The sequence below is a fragment of the Schistocerca piceifrons genome, chromosome 6, assembly GCF_021461385.2.
Source record: "Schistocerca piceifrons isolate TAMUIC-IGC-003096 chromosome 6, iqSchPice1.1, whole genome shotgun sequence".
NCBI classification, from domain to species: Eukaryota; Metazoa; Arthropoda; class Insecta; order Orthoptera; family Acrididae; genus Schistocerca; species Schistocerca piceifrons.
Window position 1 is genome coordinate 481,041,923 of NC_060143.1, and position 6,839 is coordinate 481,048,761.

At 43.6% G+C, this 6,839-nt stretch overlaps 1 pseudogene; it reads right to left on the reverse strand.

Moving 5' to 3' along the window:
• Positions 1 to 5,360: 5,360 nt before the first annotated feature.
• LOC124803591 lies at positions 5,361 to 5,478 on the reverse strand (annotated as a pseudogene).
• Between the last annotated feature and the right edge of the window lie 1,361 nt (positions 5,479 to 6,839).

Below are 6,839 nucleotides of genomic sequence, written 5' to 3' on the forward strand. Positions count from 1 at the left end.
TAGCGATTGGTCGATGCCTCGTTAATTACCGGAACACTTAGCTACTCAAATGGTTCAAATGGCTCTGAGCACTATGGGACTTAACATCTATGGTCATCAGTCCCCTAGAACTTAGAACTACTTAAACCTAACTAACCTAAGGACAGCACATAACACCCAGCCATCACGAGGCAGAGAAAATCCCTGACCCCGCCGGGAATCGAACCCGGGAACCCGGGCGTGGGAAGCGAGAACGCTACCGCACGGCCACGAGATGCGGGCACTTAGCTACGGCATACAGTTTTCATCAGCGCGCGGAGTCATGTACAGTATCCATTTACCGCCGAGTCAACAAGCTGCAGCGTTTCTCCGTCTCCGAGACTCAGGCTCTGTAGGCATTGAAGGCAGCTCTGGACTCTACGCCGGCCCGTGTGGCCGAGCGGTTCTAGGCGATTCAGTCTGGAACCGCGCGACCGCTACGCTCGCAGGTTCGAATCCTGCCTCGGGCATGGATGTGTGTGATGTCCTTAGGTTAGTTAGGTTTAAGTAGTTCTAAGTTGTAGGGGACTGATGACCTCAGATATTAAGTCCCATAGTGCTCAGAGCCATTTTAACCTTTTTTTTTCTCTGGACTCTACGTAGGCACAGTGACACGACTTTAATTTTTCAGAGGACTTGTAATAAATGTGCTGGACATTTTACGAGAAGAAGCAATACTTAAGCTGGGCATTTCTTCATATTTATTTAATAAATACCATTTTATTACTAATTGTTGGGAATCCTTCAGACTGAAGGTAACCTACGTCGTCCTCCTATATTCCCAGCAGTAACCATTCGAAAACTTAACTATAATGTCATGCAAGATATACATAAGCGCCTTCTCCACACTGTACAGCAAGGAAATGTGAATGAGGGTGGTCCCCATAAGTATGACTGAGATAGGGAATATTATGCATTCATTTACAGACCGTGACAAACTGAAGTGTCACAGACGTCATAAAGTTTGAAATATAGGGGAGAGTTAGTGAAAGATGTCGAAACTGTCGTTTCACCGAGTCTCACGTTATGTACGCCCCAAGGACAGAAAACCCCAATTAACAAACTCTGTGGAAACTTAAAAAAAATGGTTCAAATGGCTCTGAGCACTATGGGACTCAACTGCTGAGATCATTAGTCCCCTAGAAATTAGAACTAGTTAAACCTAACTAACCTAAGGATATCACAAACATCCATGCCCGAGGCAGGATTCGAACCTGCGACCGTAGCGGTCTTGCGGTTCCAGACTGCAGCGCCTTTAACCGCACGGCCACTTCGGCCGGCGGAAACTTAAAGTAGGGAAGTGAGTCATCTTGCCGATGACGGCAACTATTGACGATAAAATCTACACTGGTAGTATTTTGATTAACACCTAAATTATTCAAGTACTGAGAATAGCACACAAAAAGGGGAGACAAAAGGAAAGGAGTATCCTAGATTTTTTATCAGACATCTATAGAATAAATTCAGAATTATATGAACAAAGGTTAAATCCAAGAAAGTAATTCAGTCAAAGATAACATTTACCATGGAAGAGAGATGTAGCGCTTCGAAAAGGTAATTCATTGCGACTACAACCAAACTCGGATATGGAAATGTTCAGTTAGTTAGTTGTTCTTTAGTCGCTGTAGAGTACTTTTGCGATAGTTGTCTGGACACAAACGCTATTAGTTTGTTTCGGTTTTGGAAGTTTGATAATTTGTGAGGTAGAGACTGAAGTATTGCTCAGTCATTTGACTGATGAAGTTAATCTTTACCGTTCTCAACGCGACGGTATAGTAGTATAGTAAGACGAGTGTTAGACTTCAGTTGAATGATATTGGTTTATCGAACTTAGCCGTCGTACTGATGAACAGTTACAAACTTTGAGAGCAATGGATCAACGACAGAAAAACAATTCGTAGTCTTGTGTAGGACACAATAACACGAACACACGAAGAAAGACAAGTACGCCGATTAGTCAAAAGTTGTCGTCAGCGTCACGTTTACTGAACTGAACAGAAGTTAATCTTGAATGACATACCGGTGTGCGTGTGTTGTAGGGACAAACAATTAATTACAGAAAGAACAATAAAATCTGAGTCAAAAGGTAAATCTTTAGTGTCGCCTAACTGTTAAAATGTGTGTGAAATCTTATGGGACTTAACTGCTAAGGTCATCAGTCCCTAAGCTTACACACTACTTAACCTAAATCATCCTATGGAGGAACACACACACACACATGCCCGAGGGAGGACTCGAACCTCGGCCGGGATCAGCCCCACAGTCCATGAATGCAGCGCCCATAACCGCTCGGCTAATCCCGCGCGACTGTCGCCTAACTCGTTAAACGGACAATACAATGTGTGTTAATACAAGTCTTTAAACATTTTAAGTGACTGAGTGAGTACATGAATTATGGACAGTGAAGGGTGATTAGTTTAAACCAGTATTACGGTGTATAAAAAAAAAGAAAAAAAAAACATTTACTCCAACATTAGTTATCTCTGGAGTTTCGTTGGACCGTTGTTAATAACTGGACGTAGCAACGGCATAGCAACGGAATAGTAGACAGAAAAATTTCATCCTCGCTATGTATGATGTGAAAAATGACCGTAATTATGAAATCAAGAATCAAGACTTTAGTTCATCTCGGAACTAACCGGGCATAAAAATAAAAATGAACGATTGCAGTTTACCAGTTCGCATAAACTAAGAAGACGCGTACAGATAACAGAACATTTCTAAACCACGCGAGGAGTTGTGTTCTTAAGAGAGTTACAGGGGCTGTTCCACGTCACACCGACGGGGACGAACATCGTTACGACTCACGTCTCCTCCCGGCGAGTGAAGAAGGAGGAAAGGGACATCACAGTTACCAACACTTGATATGCAAATTATATACCATGGTATGCAAATAGAGTCCGCGGCTCGTGGTCGTGCGGTAGCATTCTCGCTTCCCACGCCCGGGTTCCCGGGTTCGATTCCCGGCGGGGTCAGGGATTTACTCTGCCTCGTGATGACTGGGTGTTGTGTGATGTCCTTAGGTTAGTTAGGTTTAAGTAGTTCTAAGTTCTAGGGGGCTGATGACCATAGATGTTAAGTCCCATAGTGCTCAGAGCCATTTCAACCATTAGAATTTTTGTGCAAATAGAATTAATTTGCAGATAGCATATTCCTTTATTTCTGTCAAAGACTGTCCATGTATTTTTTTCATTTAATTGTCTTATGGACAGTGATGGTACATCAAGTACTTGTAGCAGTTTATTTGTTTGAGAACTGCGGTTGTCTGGGCTGGCAAATTTACGGACAGAGAGCAGAGCGAAGTAGACTTAAGGGCACCGTTAACGCAGGATGTAAGAAACGTGACTACAGGTAGGACAGCACACGCCAAAGGCTATTCTGTTGAGTGAGCAGCCTAGAAGGACACCTGTAGATAGCTGAGAGAATACGCCACCAGCGGTAATGCGACTTCATTCTGGTGACGGACAGCCCTTAGCAAGCCCCAGTGAGAGTTCGAAAAATTCCAGATGGCCTGACCGTCGCTCCCACATCCTAAAGCCGGCCGGAGTGGCCGAGCGGTTCTAGGCGCTACAGTCTGGAATCACGCGACCGCTACGGTCGCAGGTTCGAATCCTGCCTCGGGTATGGATGTGTGTGATGTCCTTAGGTTAGTTAGGTTTAAGTAGTTCTAAGTTCTAGGGGACTGATGACCTCAGAAGTTAAGTCCCATAATACTCAGAGCCATTTGAACCATTTGAACCCACATCCTAAAACACTTTTCTAGAGGGCAGTTACATGTTTCGGCTAGCGAGCAGCAACATGCTTTGTGTACAAACACAGAAGCAGCACGGTGCAAACCTGTATACAGGAAGATATTGCACCACTGTGGACCACGGCCTCTGTGAAAGTAACAGGCAGAGATGGGAAGGCATTTACGAGCCTATGCTTTAGACAGTACGAGACCACAGCTTTCTCGTCCCAAAATACTTTTAGCCAGGCCCTCATGAAAAGTGTAAACAGCAATCTCTGGATCCAGAATGAGATTTTCACTCTGCAGCGGAATGTGCGCTGATATGAAACATCCTGGCAGATTAAAACTGTGTGCCGGACCGAGACTCGAACTCAGGACCTTTGCCTTTCGAGGGCAAGTGCTCTACCAGCTGAGAGCACTTGCCCGCGAAATGCAAAGGTATCGAGTTCGAGTCTTGGTCGGGCACACAGTTTTAATCTGCCAGGAAGTTCCATATCAGCGCACACTCCGCTGCAGAGTGAAGATCTCATTCTGGAAACATCCCCCAGGATGTGGCTAAGCCATGTCTCCGCAATATCCTTTCTTCCAGGAATGCTAGTTCTGCAAGGTTCGCAGGAGACCTTCTGTGAAGTTTGGAAAGTAGGAGACGGGGTATTGGCGGAAGCAAAGCTGTGAGGACGAGGCGTGAGTCGTGCTTGGGTAGCTCAGATGGTAGAGCACTTGCCCGCGAAAGGCAAAGGTCCCGAGTTCGAGTCTCGATGCGGCACACAGTTTTAATCTACCAGGAAGTTTCAGCAATATCTGGATATTTGGGGGAAACAGGCTGTTATGCTGTTACGTTGAATAATGGACTTCTTTGAGTAACTGACAGGACGAAGCCAAACAAATTACCTTTCTTTAACTGAAGTCACGTAGTCCTCTGGACGAAAATATGGGAATAGGCTACTTTCCTACGTTAAAAATTTGGTTCGGATTGTTGTTACTCTGATAGATTATAACGCTTAAGTAACATTTACCGTCAATATTCTCACAAAATATGTCATTTTTATGTAATTAAAGCTTAAAATCATTAAATACCAACATGTGGTCACGTAATAGAAAGAGCTCTGTTGTTGGCTAATGCTCTGGTGAAGTCACAGACTAGCAATACGACGAAGGTATACATGGGTTATAGGAAAAGTTAGCTGAAGTTACGAGGTTTTTACGTACTTTTTTCGCAAATAGTTTAGGTATTTAGTGATGGAAAACGCAATTACAACTTTTAAGTAATAATAGAAAGGAATTTTTTGAACTCTGATAGTGGAGTCCTTGCAATAGTTGACGCGTTTGTGCTCCACTCATTTAGAGCTGCGATATGTGAAACGACAGATGTCCTTTGCCCTGCTGTCTGCAACATCATTAAAACTAAACACTAAACTCCGGCCGAACAGACCATGAAGGCCCAACGGTACGGTGTCATCCTCAGCCGATAGGCGTCACTGGATGCAGAATGGAGGGGCATGTGTTCAGCACACCGCTCTCCCGGCCGTATGTCAGTTTCCAAGACCAAAGCCGCTACTTCTGAGTCAAGTAGCTCCTCTGTTTGCCTCACAAGGGCTGAATGCACCCCGCTTGCCAACAGCGCTCGGCAGACCGGATGGTCACCCATCCAGGTGCTAGCCCAGCCCGACAGCGCTTAACTTCGGTGTTCTGACGGGAACCGGTGTTACCACTGCGCCAAGGCCGTTGGAAACAACATCATTAAACTCGCTCAAAACTTAATAACTGTAGAAATTTTGCAAATGGGTCCGTATGTTATAACTAGATTGTCGACTGTCAGTCATGAGCTACGACAAAAAGCAAAATAAAATTATAGTTGGCAAAACTTAGTGCTGCTTTCCTCTGTATAAGATACTCAGTAATGACACTGCATCTAGCACGCGTTTGGTAGCAGAATGGATAGCGCATACGACTGCAGGTAAGGAACTCACAAGTTCGAATCGCTGAAGGGTCATATATTTTTAAAAGTTTTACACGAAATAAGAAAATAGCGTTAGCAAGAACTGACTATAGCAGTTGTTTCGATTGTGGGATGTGTTATATATAGTTTCACATTAGTCATAGCGTGAGAAACGGACAACAGAGAATAAATGCATTTACTTTGCCAACAAACAATTCACTCTTTTGGAAAGCGCTGCTAGTAGTAAAGATATTACCACACGCCCCATTACAGCGAGGTCTAGGAGGTGAGGACATACGGAGAGATATAAAGCAAGACGACTTACTTCTTCTCTGTATACGACGATGAAACTGCAAAAGAGTAAACAATAAGGATCCCAGGTGGACAGCACGAAGACAAAAATCCTGTTTCTGATAAGGTAGAAAGTGTGTGACCACATTAAATAGGAAATATCTGTTTCAACGCGACTTGTGTGAACAGCGATTGCAAATGTAAGCGCATGTAAACAGCATTTTAAACACAATAAAATTCTGTTTCTGATCAGTATGGGGAAGTTTTGTAACGTGATTTGGTTTTCATATGAGAGGACTGTCGAGTCGTCTTACAAATAAGTTAAAATGTTCTTTCGGGTTAGATTCAAACCAGTGATGTATGAACATCGTCTCATAAAATTCTACGGTCCACCGCTCTAACAACTGTGCTACCGAATGAATGAGGTGCAGTCGGGTAAAACGACTATTTTCACTAGGAGTTTAATTTCGTTGAATGACGCTATCCTTCGTTGTAATAGTGGGAGAGCATATCTCGGAGGTAAGTTAATGTTAACTTTACAGTGCAATACATTTTTAATTTAGTGAACTTGAGCGTCGACGTGGTGACAATTTGCAGGTACAGTGCACTTAGGTTTCATGCGTGTTCTCATTCTCTGGAACGCTCAGAAACCATGTTTCAGGAGTTTTTATAGATGTATTTGTACAGTATGGTACAACACACTATTTGTATCTCAGTCTCCGAAAAGTTAATTCCGAAACAACACATCGCTGCGAACTAACATTATAACATTAGGAGCAGCGAGCTACCCAGTGACGTCACAGGCATCACATGGGTCGAATGGAGCGTTTTAGCAGGCTTTCAAATTATTTGAATGTCATT